Raw genomic sequence first — 14425 nt, forward strand, 5'->3', positions numbered from 1 at the left:
GCAGGACCACACATAACTAAGATTAAGAGCAGAGTCGAGCAATTTGACTACACTCGGAGTCTAAGTCGTGCAAAAAACTCGACTCCGAATCCGAAAAAAACTGATTTTACTACATTTATCAAAGGTATGAATATTTTTTCTCACTCACATGACAGGAAAAAATGCAAATAAAGGAAGTGTTATACATTCGAAGAATCGTATGCAGGTATTCTTAATCTTCAATATATCGTTCATTTACTCGAAGAGTGGCATAACTCAAAAAATTCGTTTTCTGAGTTAGCAATTTCTATTTTTATACCCTCAGCATTTATGCTAGCGAGGGTATATGGTAACATGGGGCGCCTTCGCCACGTTTTTGTTCAAAATGTTCTCATATCCGCATCATTAAAGTTATTCCAAATATTATTTTTGGTAAGATATTAGCATATCTTGCCTATAAGTTTTGATATATAAATGATTATAATTTTGTATTTAAAATATTATTTTTGAGATTTTACAAAATGTCTAAAAAGTGGCGAAGCCTCCCCACCTATGGGGTAGCTTCGCCATCGACATAGGACATATATCAACGGACTCTAAACCTGGCATTTACCATACTTCCTCCTCAAATATGAACATTATGCATAAAAGGAACATGTTTTCTATTTAATAATCAAAAATGATTCTAACATTTACAAAAAGAAACATATTCTAGCCGTTAATTGAAGTAGGTACCTTGAATTTAGGCATAAAAATAAAATTTTTGCCAAATTAGATAGGTTTAGCACAATATTTGATTTCAATTTCACATTATAGCGTGGTATATCAATAGCATAAACAATTTAAGCTAAACCTGACATATTTCTTGCATTAACACACAACACATATCACAAAAGGTATACAAGATATCACAAAATATACCTACCATGAATATTTTTCGCAATACCCCAAAAACATGAAACCACGTGCTTCAGCAATCATATATTTGATAGAAATGCCAATTATTTGGAGACGAAAGATCTTCGTTAAACTTACAATTTTCCCTTTAACGGCATTTCTCTAGCAGTTATAGTTATCAAGAATATCGGCGATGGCGAAGGCGCCCCATGTTACCATATATACAATTTCATATGGGCAAAATGTGCCTCATCGAAATAATGGTTTTAGACCCCAAGTATGTTTGAACGAAATGTGTTTGAGACAATTTCGAATTGATTTAGCACGATAACTCTCGAACGGATGAACCGATTCGGTTCAAATTTTGGCAAAAGTTCGAAAATGTTCAGAAAATTTGTGCGCATGATAACTCTTGAAGGGAGTGACCGATGTAATCCATACTTTGCACATCCTAATATACAACGGTACTACATACTTTCTTTTGGGGGCAGGTCCATACTGCCTGAGAGAATGGCCCCAAAAATTCGAAGAAACGTTTAAACTGGCTGATGAGCACGAAAACTTACGAATTGAGTATCCGACTCCAACTAAAATGACTGCTAATCACCAATTCCCCGATGGCCGGTTCTATGTACGGGATTGACACGATGAAACATCACCTCATCACATTTGTGCGTACGATAACTTTTGAAGGGAGTAACCGATTTGGTCCATACTTTGCACATAGTGAAATTTCTACCAGACTTAGTTGATGTTCCAATATGGACTCAATCGGCCCACCCCTTCGGGTACCACAAAAAAAAAAAAACAAAAAACATTGTTCCACAACACCCCATACGGGACAAGGGAGACTTCTCTCATATCAATGAGTGCACCCCGATTCATATTTAGCTCAATGATATGGGACCTACTGTTTATCGCCGAGTCCGAACTGCGTGTCGTAAGACACCACTTTTGGAGAAGTTTTACATGGGTGAAATACTCAGGAAATGTCGCCAACATTACTGAGGGGTATTTTGCCACCGTTGAAAAAATGTTTGATGTTGCTTGGCCGGGAAATCGAACCCTCGACCTTCTGCGTGCATGGCGGGCGTGCATACCATCGCACCACGGTACCCTTCGGGTACCTCCCACACAAAATTTCGGATAAGTTCAGTTTAGGGCCTGCTCTCGAATCGCTTTGATTTTTATGACAACAACAACTTGTATTCACTTCCCCCCATACGAGTTTCATCAGGGGCAAGTCCATATTTCCTGAGAAAATGGCCGGAAAGGTGCAAAAAGCCCCTATGACACCTTGTGTAGTGGTTGGAGCGCAAGATAACTCTCGAACGGATCTGTCGATTCGGTCCAAAATTTGGCCTTCGTAATATTTTATCAACACATAGTTTAAATTCGAAGATGGGCTCTATCGGTCCATTCCTTCAGGTACCTCCCCCCCAGAACTTCAAAAATGTTCGAAATTTTGCGCACGACAACTCTTGAAGGGAGTGACCGATGTAATCTATACTTTGCACAGCCTAACATATCTACCAGATATAGATCAGGTTCGAATATGGACTATATTTGTCTACTCCTTCTGGTACCTCTCACACAAAATTTCGTATATGTTCACTTTAAGACCTGCTCTCGAATCACTTTGATTTTTGTTGAAGCGATTTGCATTCGCTACCTCCATTGCAGTTCAACATTTGTGTCTTAGTGCACTTAATTCCTAATCCACATTTTTGTCGGCAAGTTCAAATGTCCAAAACGGGCCACAAAATACTGAAGAGACCTTAAATTCATTCGATCTGTCCGGAGGTGAAAGTTTCGCTTTATATTGGCTGAGGGTATATATCTGTCGGCAAAGCCGACTGACTCTTTTTTACTTGTTTTTCTCATCTATAAACATTTCAGAATCCGCAAAAACCTTCCCAGGTGTAAGCTCCTCTCATTTAAAGTTAGTTCAGGCGCAGCGTGAATATTTAAGATAGAGCTTTTTAATTTGGTACAGAAGTTAATATTACTACTAGGAAACGGTGCTCTTGAACCAACTTTAAATGCAAACTGCTTACACCTAAGTTTTTGTGAATCCTGAAACTACAATGTTCAGAAATGAGAAAAATCAAAAAGCGAAAAAAATCGCTGGAGCGCTTTTTAAATATATCACCGCCCACGTTCACATTTTTAGGGGTTTTTTAGGTTTCATGATTTTGCTTGAAATCCGCAAGTGCTAAAGAAATACGACAAAAAAATGTTGTAGCAGTGAAAATTCTCTACAAGATTGACCCCTATAATATTTTCGTAGGTTTTACCATTTTTTATGATATAGAAGTTCAAATTGGGACAATGCACTAACTGCATCGCCTCCTTATAAAACAATGCAATCCCAACTTAAACTTTTGTATCCCAAAAATGGTACAACCTAGGAAAAATTACAAAAGCAAATCGTGCAGAGAATTTTTAAGATTTTCTCTAGTCCCATTTCTTGCTTGCGTTTTCAAGCAAAATCGTGAAAACCTAGCAAAAAACTAAAAATGTAACCTGAACCTCTATATCTCAAAAATGGTGAAACCTAGGAACAAATCATAAATCAACATTCTAGAGAATTTTCACAGCTACAACATTTTCTTCAGCCCCATTTTGATAGGACTTGCGATTTCCAAGCAAAGTTGAGAAAACCTAAAATAAATCTAAAAATGTGAACTTTGACCGCGATTTATTTAAAAATCCAGCGATTTTTTCTTGTTTTTATATTTTTCTCATCTATTAACATTGCTGATTCAGAATCCGTAAAAAACATCACAGTTGTAAGCGGTTTTCATTTAAAGTTAGTTAAGGGGCACCGTACATGACATTACTTTATAAGGAGGCGACACTAGTAGAGGGGTAATGCCGATTCCAGATCAGTAATTTGATACCTTTTTACCTCCTGTCTGTGTGTGTGTGTGTGAGAGAGAGAGTGTGTGTGTGTGTGTGAGAGAGAGAGAGAGAGAGAAGGAGAGAGAAAGTGTGTGTGTGTGTGTGTGAGAGAGAGAGTATTTGGAGAGCGAGGGTTAAATTTAACTGCACAGTGGGTCAAAACAACAAAAAATTACAAGAAATATGATAGGCTAAGCCACCTATATGAACGGATGAGGGGGAGAGAGCCCGAGAATTTGAGAGAGACCCACATTTTTTCGATAATATAATCAAGAATACATACATACATATGTAAGCGTTTAAATATAAGCGAGGTAAAATATGAAACAAAGTTGCATATTTTACCTCTTGTATGTGTGAACCAAAATATGAAACAAAGTTGCATATTTTACCTCTTGTATGTGTGAAGCAAAATATGAAACAATGTTGCATATTTTACCTCCTGTATGTGTGAAGCAAAATATGAAACAATGTTGCATATTTTACCTCTTGTATGTGTGAAGCAAAATATGAAACAATGTTGCATATTTTACCTCCTGTATATGTGCTACAGAGAGCGAGACCGAGATTTGAGGAGAGAACCACATTTACCCTGTATATGTGTGGGAGGGAGCCAGACCGAGAAGTTGAGAGAGAACCACATTTGATCGCTAATGTAAACAAAATACATTTCAATATATGTCTGTCCGTAAGCATGCCGAAACATGATCGTAATCAAAGTGGATTTTTCCGTCCGTCCGCCAGTCTCTCTGTGAGCATGTTCATTCATGTTCATAACTTAACATATGTATACCCAATTAATTTCACAATATTGTGAAATTCATGTTTTAGCATACTACAGTTTTCGTATAAAAAGCAAATAATCTTAAATAAGATTCAATGTATACCCAATTAATTTCACAAGTTTGTGAAATTATTGATGATGGTCAGGTTCGTTCGTCTTTTGAATTTCATAATGCTATGAGTTGAGATGAATGTCAGAGTTTCTCATATTGCAACAAAAACCCAAGAGTAAACATTAAGTGGCCATGAAATGATTCGTACAAATTCTTTCCATTGTTTTACTCCATGTTAGCGTACTGGTGATCGATACATTGACCAAAAATTTGATTTTTGTCAACGAGCATTAGGTCATTTGTTTACATTTAACAAATGTAAACAAATCTGCAGTATTCTATGCTACAAGAATATTTCTTTGTTCGTAGGAATTCTTGCCCTTTGTGGGTATTACACAGTTTGAGTCTGCAATGCATGTGTTTATGTTGACCATCATGTGGAGGGGGATAGGGGGTCAAGTGTGATGTGGGGATTAGGTTGAAGGCGGATTTTGATTCTGGAATACAATCAATACTTTGATTCATTCAAATAATTATATATTGATGGGAATTGTTGAGAACATCATCAGTACTTAACAAGTCACGGATTATTCAACATCGCATTCCAAAATTCTAATTGCTTTTAAAAATGGCTAAATATACTTGCATTTATTGTGCTACTACTTTCAATGTTAAACGCGAGTTTTTAAAACACGTAAAAATGCATTGTAAAAATTGTGGTCAACTGTTTAGTAATTGTTATCAACTAAAATTTCACCAACTGACAAAACATGCCCAATCAAGTGAAACAAATATACAATTCATTAATCAACATCAAGTTTTAAGTGTTACCCAACAACAACAACCAACTGAATCATTTATTCAAAGCTCAGAACTTCAACAACATCAACAAGTTTATACTGGTATCCAACAACAACCAACTATTGCATCTAATCAAATCTCACAAATTCAACAACAACAAGCTTTAACTCTTTCTCAACAACAACCAACTGTAACATCTAATCAGAAACCAAAACAACAAGAACAACCAACTGTATCGCAGATGAATGCACCTAAAATAGACAAAATTAATCGGGCCGATAAGCTATGTGAAGAGTGCAACGTTACAGTGAAGAATATGATATCTCATATTCGAAGTGAGAATCATCGCGGTGTTGTTAGAAAAAATTTGGAAAAAAATATAAAAATTATAAAAAGTGCGTTTAATCAAAACATCACATGTTATGAAGTGGAAAATACTAAAGACATAATATTACCCCGTGATTTTCTAAGAGACGCTAAAGACTCAATAATAAAATGTTTAAAATTTGAGTTGATTGAAAAAAATTGTATCAAAGTCAATATGGAGCTGCAGGGACAATATGTGAAGCCCACCGCTGTAAAAGAGAATCAGTCAAAATCTACAGAGTCGATAGAAACAGAACAAGTGTTTAATCACATATCAAAGACTGTAATCCTTTCCCTAGGTGATGATCTAGATGAAATCTTTACCAACCAAGAGAATGAACTTGTCGACAAATCAGACGAGTTTCAAGAAAGAGGTTCTGGATGGGCCTTGGAAAAACTTATAAAAATTGACATCAATATTAACAAAGTCAATTTAACTCGTGGGTCACAATACATCCAAACGCCAGCATCATTGAGAACAAAAGGCGCATGCATAAACATAAAAAACAATGATGAATACTGCTTTAAGCTGTGTATGGTAGCGGCACTAAGTTTCCCGAGAACAATGAATGTCGATAGACCATCTACATATAAAGTCGATGTCAAGCAGGATGTCATCCGTCTCGATTCAGGAATAACATTAAACTTTATGGGTTTAAGTTTTCCATTGGCTCTAAAGGATGTAAAACAATTTGAAAAAGCCAACCCCGAAATCAGTGTAAATGTTTACGGATATGAGCGATATTCCATTGAAGGGCCATACTACCTTACAAAAGAGGAAAAGAGACATCATGTTAACCTGATTTTACTCAACGATGGGGAAAAATTCCATTACATATGGATTAAGAACATGTCACGGTAATATATCAACATTTAATAATGCTCAAATCATTAACTTATTAATTGTATATTTCCGTTAATTTCAGACTTCTATCAGCTCAAATATCAAAACATGGACACGCGGTATATATCTGTAACGGATGCGTTCAACATTTTCATAAGGAGAAGGACCTCGATGTTCACAAAAAGCAATGTGGAGGTGTAGTTTGCAGCATGCCCAAGACAAAGAAGGACGCGATACTCAAATTTGGAAACTACAAAAAGATGCTGAGGGTGGGTATTAGTATATATGCTGATGCTGAGAGCGTATTGAAACATAAGGAGCAGGAACCCAATAACAGCGGAAAAACAGAGCAAGTAAAAGAGCACGTACCATGTGCTTTTAGTTATAATATAAAATGTAGTTTTGACTCTAGTTTAGATAAGTTCTTTACTTATACTGGCCCTGACGCGCCTAAAGTTTTCTTAGAAAATTTAATTAATGATTGCAAGTTCTTTTATAATAACTATTTGTCAAAAGTTAAACCAATGATTACATTAACACCCGAAGAAGAATTACACTTTAAAACAAGTGTCAGATGCCACATATGCGATGAACCGTTAGGTGGTGATAGAGTTCGTGATCATTGCCACCTAACTGGTAAATATCGCGGGCCTGCACATAATCGTTGTAATCTGCAGTATCAAATACCTAAATTCATCCCAATTTTTTTCCATAACTTCTCATCTTATGACTGTCACCTTTTTATTAAAGAATTATCTAATTTTGGTGGAGATATAAAAGTAATTCCTCAAAATAAGGAACTTTATATATCCATGTCTTATTTCATTAATATGAAAGATGATGAGTCGAATAACACTACTAGCTCCAATAGTAGTGTTGTTGTAGGAGAAGAGGATGAAGAAGAATGGAGTGATGAGGGAGAGGATTCAGAGGAAGAAGATGTAGGGGAGGAAAGACAATGTGAAAAAGACAAGAAGAAAAAGAAGAGACAAAACAGACTTGAACTACGTTTCCTGGACAGTTTTAGATTCATGCCTACAAGTTTAGACAAATTGGCAAAGAATCTGCCTAAAGACGATTTTCATGCGGTGAAATCATATTTCCCTAAGGAGAAAGATTTTACGCTCTTGACAAGGAAAGGTGTTTTTCCTTATGATTATCTTTCATCATTTGAAAAACTAAAAGATACCCAACTACCACCCATAGAAGAATTTTACAATAAAATGACAGATTCTGAATGTTCAGTAGAGGACTACAACCATGCAAAACAAGTTTGGTCACATTTTCGTTGTCAGACTTTGCAAGATTATATGGAGTTGTACCTGAAAACAGATGTCCTCTTACTAACAGACGTCTTTGAAAATTTTCGAGATGTCTGTATGAATATTCACAAATTAGACCCCTGTCAATACTTTACGGCCCCATCTCTATCTTGGGATGCAATGCTACTATGCACAAAGGTTGAACTTGAGCTTTTTACAGATATAAATATGTACAATTTCTGTAAAAATGCTATTAGAGGTGGACTAACCCAGTGCTCAAATAGACATGCTGTAGCCAATAATGAAGATGTCCCCAACTATGACAAAAGCAAGCCAGAAGTAAACATATATTATTTGGACGTTAATAATTTATATGGAACAGCAATGACAAAACCTCTCCCAGAAAAAAATTTCAAGTGGGAAGAGGACTTGGAAATATTTAATGATCCTAATGTGATACAATTAATTCCAGATGATAATATAACTGGCTACATATTAGAGGTTGATCTCGATTACCCTCAGCATCTTCATGACAAACATAATGACTTACCCTTTTGTCCAGAAAACAAATGTGTTGGGGGGTCTAAAACTAAAAAGTTAATTGCGGACTTGACAGACAAAAAATCGTACACAATTCATTATTCTGCTTTAAAACAATGTTTGCAACATGGACTGATTCTTAAGAAAGTACATAGAGTTTTGTCATTTACACAACGTGCCTGGTTAGCTCCCTATATATTAAAGAATAATATGCATCGAGAAAATGCTAAAAATGCATTTGAAAAAGATTTTTTCAAATTGCTGAATAACTCGGTATACGGTAAGACTATGGAAAATATAGACAAGAGGAAAACTGTTAAAATTGTAACAGAGTGGGAGGACAAGAATAACAAGAAGAAAAGAAATGTAGCTAGCAAGCTAATTGCTAAACCCAATTTCCATAGTCTTTCTATATTTTCTGAAAATATGGTAGCTATCCAGATGCAAAACGTAAAAGTAAAATATGATAAACCATTATATTTAGGCTTTTGCGTGCTAGAAATATCAAAGCTGTTAATGTATGCTTTCCTTTATGACTTTCTGAAAGCAAAATTTGGCGACGCCTTTATTTTAAATTATATGGACACGGACTCTTTCATCATAACATTTAAAGGACTTAATCTATATAGGGTATTGACTTTGAAAGAAATAGAGGAAAGGTTTGACACATCAGACTTCTCACCCAACAATAAGTATGGTATTCCTCTCATTAATAAAAAGAAATTGGGTATGATGAAGGATGAAAATAACGGAAAAACCATGATTGAGTTTGTAGGTCTTCGTCCTAAAGTCTATGCTATCAAAGTAGTTGATAGCGACGATGTGAAGAAATCTAAGGGTGTTAAAAAATCCGTAATAAAAAAGTATACAATAGATACATATAGAGAATGTTTATATGATAAAAAGGTTTTGTATGATACAATGTATACATTTAGGTCAAGACAGCATACTATAACCACAGACAAAATTACAAAAATATCTCTAAGCCATCAAGACGATAAAAGATTTATTCGAGAAGATGGTATAAGTACATATGCTTGGGGCCACTATAAACTAAACAATATAAATGAGGATTTAAACACGGATAATTTAGATTCACCTGTCCCAATGGACATTGATTAAAATGTAAATATATTAAATTAAGGAATAAAATAAATTAAGGAATAAAATCTAATGTATAAATATTGGTTATTAATTGCCTTACTGCTAGTATTTCAACATATTATCATTAAAATTTCAGCATTATTTTCATGTTACTTTTTAGAAATTACACATGGTATTTGTATTAATCTTTTTTAACAATGTTTTACTAATTAACAATATATTATTAATAATACTAACTTTACACATAAAAACCATTATTTTTACTAATTATCTATGTACTATTACAAACTACATACATTTATAACGTTTTTTGAAAAAAAAAAATAAAACAATACTTTTTTATAATTGAAATTACAAAACAATGTGTTTTATTTCATTATTGAGTTTACATGATATAAAGGTAAGTATGCAAAGAACTTATACTATTTTTCGAACGATTCCAGTCAATGGAACATACTCCACCAGACGATCATGGATAATTAAGCAATATGCTGAGGTATTTTGAGGAATTGGTGTATTGGTTTCAAATTGAATTTTTAAATCGATGGGTCCATTCTTCACAGTTTCGTTTTGATTGCTGATGTCAATAACGGCAATGGGGTTGTCTTTAAAACTTGCATATGTGAGAAGTGGTTGTGGTTCCCTCATATAATACGATTGTTGAAACTTGGCATACATGTCATAGAGTACTGCATAACGATTTTCTCCAAACTTTAGATTCAAATCATCATATGGATAAGTTTCAGAGTTCAAGTGAACTTTAATGTTTTGAAGTTCACAGTGTTGTAGCTTGTTGTCTCTTTCAAATATCAAAGCAACGTATCGAGGTCTTTCATGATTGGCAGACAATTTAACACTCCAGCTGTGTTGTCTTCCACCAGCAAAAGTTGGATTAAAGTAGCAATCCCAGCTGCGGAAAGCTATCGGTAAAGTTTTTCCATCCTTGATTGTTTTCAAGAAACTGATTTTTCTATAGTCTGACAAATGAATGTGTTGTACTTTCCAAACAATGTTTGTAATGGTGAGTTGAATTTCTTCGTTTTCAGTAGTTGAATAACATACATTTTTATCGTTGGCGCTTCTCAAGAGAATCAGGTCATGTTTGCTGTTGCAAATTACTTTATTAAAGTCCTCTGCAAAGCCCAGTAGACGATTCAAGGGAACACAAAAATTGAATGAGCTTGTATTTACGTCACCATCTGGATTCCAGCCTGCATTACTCATAACCTTGCTTTCGGATTCACTTAGAGAAATCCAATTTTTAACTTTTGTTGTGGTACCCAGATAACGAGTACGATCAATTTCAATTCCATTTAGTTCATAGCGAATTTCATCAAACATGTAACCCACACAGTTATTCCTTAGTTTAGCATTCTGCGAAACACCCCCCTTTGAGTTTTTCAAATTTCCTTCAATGTATAGATAGCTCTCCGATGGTAGTATGTAAAGATCTTGATTTTGTATACTTATACGAATTTCATCGTTATTTTTAAATGATTGAATATATGGAACATAGCTATGGTAGTCTCTCTTCACAATATTCTCGTCAGAGAGTGGGCGCTCATTAATGTCGAGTATTTCAGACATTTGGTTTGACTTTTAATTTTATAAGCTTTAAAAATTCTTTATTTTCCTTGCTGAGAGGAGGTCTTGACGGTTTGGCTCCTTGATGATGAATGTGTTTTGGTGTTTGTTTATGGGTGTATTTATTGTAAATAATCATGGCTGTCTGGGTCTTATATGAATTCGTAGCGTAATTTCTTCTCCTCTAAAGTTTATCAAGCGGCCTTCTTGATCTAATATGAGTATCTCCAGATGACTTATTTCTTTGACGTTCACCGGCAAATAAATGAGATTCATCGGTCTCTCTGCCAATTTATAGCCTGGAGGGACGTCAAGAGCGAATTCGTGCAGAATATGAGCAGGCGACCCATTCATGAATGAGCCGGTAACAATATTGCAATGTATTTGTATGGCATTGACCTTTAAAATGTTAACTGGAAGGTTTGAAATGTGCTTTTTGCCAGGTTCCAAAACTTTTCCGGTGAAACCAAAGAGTTTTGCAATGGATTTTTCTTTATCAAAGTATATGGGATCATGAGAGGATAAGATCTCTATCTGTAGCGTATTATTGTTGGCTTTAATCTCAATAGATCTGTTAATGTGGATTGCTCTATACTGTGTCTCCAAGTAGTGAGCAATGTCTTGTAGTTCATATGATCCTATGGGTATCTTTATAATTTTGTCTCCGATATGGAAGAGATTGTTATCATTATCCACATTTGGAATGGAATTGTAGGATTGAAAATCTATTAAACAACACTCATAACTACCCTCTCCCAATTCAATAGGAGGTGAATAGTTTGAGTGTAAAATTGATGATTTACCCGTCAAAGTAAACGTTGTTGACATTGTAAGATTCTTTCTAGTAATAAGTAAAACATCAAATATACATATGTTTATATAAGGTTTTTATTTATTTTATTAAAATTATTTAAATGTGTTAAGTTTACAATACATTTGTCTTATCTATCCAGGAATTATGCTTGTTTGGAAATCCCAGCCATTTAACAAAGACTTTATCACCCTTTGTTTTTAATATTTTTTCTACTAAGTATGTGTTGGGATATTTTGTGGGTAAAAGTTCTTCTTTATAGAAACAACCATGTATGGGATTTCCTTCGTAGTCTTCTAGTAAATAAGTAGCAGGGTTGGTTAATCGTATTCCTCTTATTTTGAATATTTCTGTAGTCCAATTTGGAGTATACCCCTTTTCAAATTGATGTTTATATTTGCTGATGCGAACATGATCACCAGCACGAAGATTTTGCCTCTTAAAGATTTTTATGTGGTTATATACAGTTTTTAACAACATCTGCTCATTCGATGAGTTTACTTGAATAGGTGCCATTTTTATTGTTCGATGACGAGTTTTGTTGTATTGATCAACCAGGTCTCTATAAATATCAATCCATTGATAATTTCCATTGTAGCTAAACTCCTTCCACATCATACCTTTTAGAGTTCTATTGAAGCGTTCAACAATTGAGGCTTTCAAGACACTGTATGTAGAGTAGTGGTTTATTGAATGTTTCTGCATTAATTTTTTAAATTCCTTGTTGAAAAATTCTTTTCCATCATCGGTTTGCAAATTCTTTGGAATTCTTCCATCTTTTAAAATTTTTTCAAATGCTCTATATACTTCTGTTGCTGTTTTTGTTTTAAGTGCTTCGCACCAGGCAAATTTCGAAAAGGTGTCGATAACAGTAAGCATAAATCTGTATCCCCTGTTTGTTTTGGAATAGTTGCCCATTTCAACTAAATCAGCTTGCCAAAGGTCATCGATCCCCTTTGTAATAACCCTACGTCTTTTAAAATTTCTTCGTGCTTGAGAGTGGAGTTCGTTTACCAATCCTCGCTTTTCCATTATTCAAGTTTTGGGGGATATATTAGAGCAATTGAGTTGAATGGGGGTTGAGATAAGACTTTAAAAATTTCCTTATGTGATTGTTTGAGATGGGATATTTCTTCTCTTAGTTGAGTACACTCCCGAATGATATTTTGGTTTAATACTTCTTGTATGTGCTTGATTTGTGAATGTATGTATGCTTGGTTGACCGCATCCGTTCCTTCTGTTGGGGGTGCAACGTTCCTAATTTTTTTATTTTGCACGTCAAGGCTGTTATCTTCGTCAATATTAATTCCCAGTATTCTCGAAACATTTTCTCTTACTTCTATTGAGTGGGTTTTTGGATTATAATGATGACCAAACTTGTCAACAGTCATAGGTTGATTGTTTCCTTCAAAGTTTACTTAATAGATTATGTTGCCTTCTCGCAGTTCTTCGATAATCGAAACAATCTCATTAGTATGATTATTGTTTCCGGCTTGTTGTGATGCCATCAACAGCTTTAATCGTTCTACCAACTCGTTGGGATCGTCCCAGTATATATAGTTGGGTTTACTAGGATTTAGTGTCATTAAGCCTTTGCCACTGTGAGTATCCCCCATTAACTTTTTAATTATCCGCTTATATTTTTGTCCTTTGTTCCCCTTGATTCTACCATTAGGGTCATAGTTTATTTTAAATGCATTTGAGTCCAACAAGATTGTTTTATATATGTCGAGTTCTGTAGGATCATATTTTTTGGGGTTTTGATAAAATAAGAGTTCAAATAGTCCTGGTGTAAATGCCCAATTTTTATTTCCAATCGTAATCTTTTCATCGCTGATTTTCAGTGGTTTGTCTCCAAACATCCATTCACCATTTTCATCTTTATGCGGTCCATATACTGTATCTAGTTTTTTATTTTTCTTTAAGAGTGTTAGATTAATAGGATCGTCTTCATCAGCCTCATTTTCTGAATAAAATGTGTCATCTTTTGAGGTGTTGTAAGTATCATCATTTTGTAAATAATCTCCTTTATCCTCTTTCCCCTCCAATATACTTGGTTCAAGCTTAATCTCCGGTTTATATTTTTTAAAGGGTGTACTCGCTACAAAAGTTTCTCTAAATGAATCCATATTCTCCTTCTTGGGTGCAATCATTTTGGTTGCATTCTCAGTTGAAAGCTTTAGTAGTTTGTTTATGGGTTCTGTTAATGGTTTAAAAGTGTTTGTCAATTCAGTAGTTTTAGCATCTTCGCCCATTTTAATGCTTTGAAATTTTCTTTTCAAAACATTTTTGGACTTTACAAGTCGTTTCAACATTGCTTCCTCCATGGTTGCAGGTGTACTAATGTAAATATACTATATAACATCTTTTAAATAATATTATGGTTGAATAAATGTATGAAAGCCTTTTCGATATCTCCCAGAGTGAATTTCATCATCTTTAGAAATCGTTAGAAATCCATATTTTTCTTTCCAGCATTCATGAGACATGTCTTTGA

The 14425-nt window shown here is 34.6% G+C and overlaps 1 protein-coding gene across 3 annotated transcripts in view; it reads right to left on the reverse strand.

The window, feature by feature from the left end:
- Positions 1 to 14425, reverse strand: part of Skel (DM13 and DOMON_DOH domain-containing protein skeletor) — a 62665-nt gene that overhangs the window by 11696 nt on the left and 36544 nt on the right. The gene's annotated exons all lie outside the window — the stretch shown is intronic.

This window comes from Musca autumnalis, unplaced genomic scaffold, assembly GCF_047663935.1.
Source record: "Musca autumnalis isolate F117 unplaced genomic scaffold, ASM4766393v1 scaffold_1, whole genome shotgun sequence".
In the NCBI taxonomy this organism is placed as follows: Eukaryota; Metazoa; Arthropoda; class Insecta; order Diptera; family Muscidae; genus Musca; species Musca autumnalis.